Raw genomic sequence first — 5,233 nt, 5'->3', positions numbered from 1 at the left:
CACAGCCAGGGCAACTACGGAGTTGCTCTGTAAGAAGCATCTCAAGGTCCTGGAGTGGCCTAGCCAGTCTCCAGACCTAAACCCAATAGAAAATCTTTGGAGGGAGCTGAAAGTCCGTATCGCCCAGCGACAGCCCCGAAACCTGAAGGATCTGGAGAAGGTCTGTATGGAGGAGTGGGCCAAAATCCCTGCTGCAGTGTGTGCAAACCTGGTCAAGAACTACAGAAAACGTATGATCTCTGTAATTGCAAACAAAGGTTTCTGTACAAAATATTACGTTTTGCTTTTCTGATGTATCAAATACTTATGTCATGCAATAAAATGCAAATTAATTACTTAAAAATTATACAATGTGATTTTCTGAATTCCATCACCCTCAGTTGAAGAGTACCTATGATAAAAATGACAGACATGCTTTGTAAGTGGGAAAACCTGCAAAATCGGCAGTGTATCAAATACTTGCTCTCCCCACTGTAGATGTGATGGTCACTTATGCCTAGAAGGCACATATTTAATGGGTTATCGTAAACTTACATAATGAGAAACAATATTCTTTATTCAGGAATCTCTTAAATTAAGAAATAATTGTGTATTGCAAGTCTCTCCACATTGTCAGGCCTTGCTTATTCAACAGCATATATGTGCAAACCTCAGTACTTGATAGATCAACTGCAGTGAACAATGAAGAACAAAAAAAAGCTTCTGTAGCCTTGTACACTGATAAACATACCTTTTCGAGAAAGAAGACGTTATAGGCACATTGCAATTTGAAATATCTTTGCAGTAATGTGTGTGTAATCCATCAATGTTTCATGACTTAATTCAGAAGTGAATAGTTACTAAATGGGTTTGGAAATGATTCAGAATAACCCCCCTGCCCCCCGCGGGAAAGTTCAGTGTTTTGAATGTGCATGCTGGGGGAAATTTGGATGTACATGCTAGTGGCCTACACGTCTACATTGTCATAATGCGCCATCAGAATTATAGATGAATAGATCAGGGGATATTTAAAAATAATAATAATTAAGATTCGGGGCAGTTCATAAAAGATCAGCGGGTACAGCCCCGGACGCCCAGGCCTAGCGACGCCACTGTTCAGTTGCGATCAACTTTGGTTTTCCAACAGAGGATGATTTGGGATCGGACTTTAGTTGTCCAACAGGCACGAGATTCCAGCAATACATAACAGCAAACCCTGTGATTGGTTAGGTGATTACTTAAATTGAATAATGTGTTACGTTACTCGTTACCGTTAAAAAGTAACATGTTATAAAGTGGACATTGCCATTGAAGACATCCACCATTTTAATGTCAAGTGAGTGGGACTTTCTACTGTAATGAATTAACCCAACACTGTTACTGATACATGAATAAAGGAATATGATTAAATATGGGTCTAAAAATGTATAATAAAATTCAGATTTAGGAAAGACACCTTGATCATTAATATATATATTTCTAAATATTTATTTTGTCATGTACAAATGTTTTATCATGTTCATTACTACAGGGCATATTAGTGGCCAATATAACATTTATTTTATATATTGTTTTTAAAAACCTATAGGAGTCCTTAAATTATGGCATGATCCTTGTAAAAAATGAAGGAAAATGCAGTGCTTTTAAAGGGGTGAAGATAGAATGGTTTAAGGTCTCGTCCCAAAAACATATTCATATAGTGTAGACTAGGGGAGTATTAATATTTTTCCTGCATGGAGTCCCAGATCCTAAACATATTAGTGTTTTACCTACTTCATTCTACCTACATGGAGTCCCAGGTCATAAACATATTAATGTTTTACCTACTTCATTCTACCTACATGGAGTCCCAGGTCATAAACATATTCATGTTTTTACCTACTTCATTCTACCTACATGGAGTCCCAGGTCATAAACATATTCATGTTTTACCTACTTCATTCTACCTATATGGAGTCCCAGGTCATAAACATATTCATGTTTTACCTACTTCATTCTACCTACATGGAGTCCCAGGTCATAAACATATTCATGTTTTACCTACTTCATTCTACCTACATGGAGTCCCAGGTCATAAACATATTCATGTTTTACCTACTTCATTCTACCTATATGGAGTCCCAGGTCCTAAAGTTCTAATTCGAGGGGAAGAGTGTTAAAAAGTAGTGGAACTACCTTCAGTGACCAAATTTGAAGGCCGGAGATCCAACTGCTATTATGCAGATATTCATAATGCTCAAAGTGGAAATCTCATATGAGGAGTTGCTAGGCTATAGAACGATGTGTGGGGCAAACATAGAGAAGTGCAGATCTTTCTAGTGGCTTAAAGGCCGTTTAAGCGTGGACATTGCCGTTGAAGACATCCATCATGTAAATGTCAAGTGAGTGGGAGGTTTTTGTTCATCCTTTTTGATTACCTGGTTGGAGTCATGTTAAATCAGGTGATCAGGAAAGATACATTTGGAAGTCCCACCCTGAATTACAGTGAATTACTGCATTAAAATCCATGCTCTCACATAATCTTGTGATTCTTTAACCTTCTTTATAGGGGAAACACATCTCATTTCAGTGTCTAGTCTTGTTCCATCTCAAACCCATCACTGACGTCTCCATTGACTTGAACCAACAGATCTGGGGATGATGGGTATTTTCGTGTCACGTATAAGTATATTTGGTCTTCTGTTGTGTTTTGATGTTTGGACTCGATGAAGATTAGCCTTTGCTGCAGCTAATGACACAGCAAGAAAGTCTGTTGTGACAGGTCATACTGCTGTTGTTTGTTTGATTTGTTTGGTTTGTGTTACATTGTTATTATAGTCTGTGACCACTGCTGGTGGTGACGCTGTTCCTTCTCCTGGTCAGTGGGAAAACACTGTTCTGCGGTGTTTGACCTCTGATCTAAAGAGGAAGTAGGCCATCTTTGTGGAGGATGTTTTGCATAGCTTGTGGTGGGGGAAGTTGATCGAGGCTCTTGCAGGTGCTACAAGGTTGTTGCTTAAATTTGAAAAGAACATGCATTTAACAGAGTAAGGTTCTGTTTCTGGTTGGGCTTTGGAAGACACATATCACGTCATCAACTGTTACGATTTGCTGGGAGTTGTTGAAGCAGGATCACATTGAATATCATGAAACTGGTCAAAAACAAGGTAAAAGAAAAAAATACATATACATATGTATATAGAACAATCTATAGATCTAGTATCTGGTATCTAAAGTACTACTGTAATTTGAAGGTTGATGCACAGGAACATATACTTCACTTTCACATTGTCAAACCAACTCCTGAAGTAGAAAAATAAATGTAATGACAGTACTGACTTTAAGTACAAAGAGCAGAATAACTGTACAATGAAATCATTGTCCACTTTTTCCTCTTTACAGTCATACGTACAAATACAATATATGTATTTACACTTTGCAATACCATCTTTGAGTCATTATATATAATTGTGCCAATTGGTCAAAGGATTGGAAAATTAATATAGGTACACTTTCTGGTCCTTCTCCTTCTGTACTGAATGAAATTGCATTGACAGCTTATGAAACAGATTTGAATGCACTGGATGAATGTAAAACCAGGTTTTAGCAGCTACCGCATCACTTAAAATTTCAATAATGGTCAAACTGTTTTCTGGCTTCAATTCTTAGGATTAATAATAATGTTCTCTCCATCTGGACTCGTCTGAACTTAAAGTGTTTCATACTGTAGCATGGGAATTTACAGTATCATGTTTCCCACTATAGAACAGAACATTGACCACACCACCTCCACAACCCGATCAAATAAGTTACGCAATAAAGAATGGAGTGTGAAATTACAAAATGTGCCAAATAAGGACCCTCGTCTTGAGGGATGGCAACTTAGGGAGTCAACCTTGAACTGTGAAGCATTAATCAGCCCCCTGTGAGATCTTTTTAATGTATCAATTGTGTGCAGGGACTGACTATCTCCAACAGAGATCCATTAATTCACTCTGGATTCTCCAGGCTCCGGTCGCAGTGAAACATGGAACCGGTTTCGGTAATTGAATATGCATGGCCGTTTCATATAATTCCCAACCCTCTCATCCTTTCTCCTCATCCGTGGCTGGGGACGATCATGGCTGCTGGATACATCTGACTAGAGTGCAGCCCACTTCAGCAGATGTGTATAAATACGGCCTGTTGTATGGATGAAGTGTAGAGCATGAGAGGTCTGAGCTAACATACTTGCTCTGTCAGCCAGCCAGCAGCACTCCTCCTCAACTTCCCCATTCTGAGGAATTAATCAAACGTTCCAGGGTGGAGGCCTCTGGCCTGAAGCACCGCAGCCTGAAAACCATCAGGAGGCTGTTTGGCTTCAGACAACCGCCTGGCCGTGCCACGCAAATAAAAGCGACACTCCAGATATGGGGTCAAAATTGTACATTTGCTTCGAAAGGGTTTCAGCCGTGCTCGACTGAGGTTTTGTCACGTTGTATTTGCCAGATTAATCCCAGTGTAAACCGTGTGCGTCTTTCATGACACCCAGGCTCAATCCAACATTGAGTATGAAAGGGAACACATTGTTTTTGAACCCAGGCTTGCAGAAGCTATAGCCCCTCTTCTCTAGTCAAGCCCCAGTAGGTTTAAATGAGGATCTCTGTATTAAAGAACAATTAAACCCTAACTACCAAACGATCATTATGGTATTTAAACGCACTTACCTTCCTCTCTATTCTGTAATAAATACAATGTTGTAAAGCTGTTTTGGTGCTATTTAGACTGAAACTGCCCAATGGGTTCAGAGAAGAGACTGGATTTGCTTGTAATGTACAAACATCACATAATGTAGTTCCCCAGCCTATACAAAGAGTTACAGTTGGGGCTCAAGAACCTGCTATTTTGAGTGTGTCTCCTGGGTTGAAAATTTTATATTATTGTTCTATCTTTCATGTTATGAATGTACAGGCACGAGTTGTACAGGCATGAGGTGTACAGGCACAAGGGGTACAGGCAGGAGGCGTACAGGAAGAACCCTATTGTCCACACATAACATGCCCATACCACAAACACTTTATGAAATGGGAAATATTTATATGTTTTATGATTTCATGTGTGATTTCAAATACCTTTAAAATAAATACCTTCTCTGAAAAACCGTATCAACATGAAATCATCTTTATAAGCATACAACAGAGCTCTGTATTTGAGTAATAAAAGTAATACACTGTATATATACATGTAAATGCTTGGATTAAAATGTTTCACAAAGAGACACACACACACGAAAGAA

This window comes from Esox lucius, chromosome 15, assembly GCF_011004845.1.
Source record: "Esox lucius isolate fEsoLuc1 chromosome 15, fEsoLuc1.pri, whole genome shotgun sequence".
NCBI classification, from domain to species: Eukaryota; Metazoa; Chordata; class Actinopteri; order Esociformes; family Esocidae; genus Esox; species Esox lucius.
Note: the sequence above shows the minus strand (reverse complement) of the source record.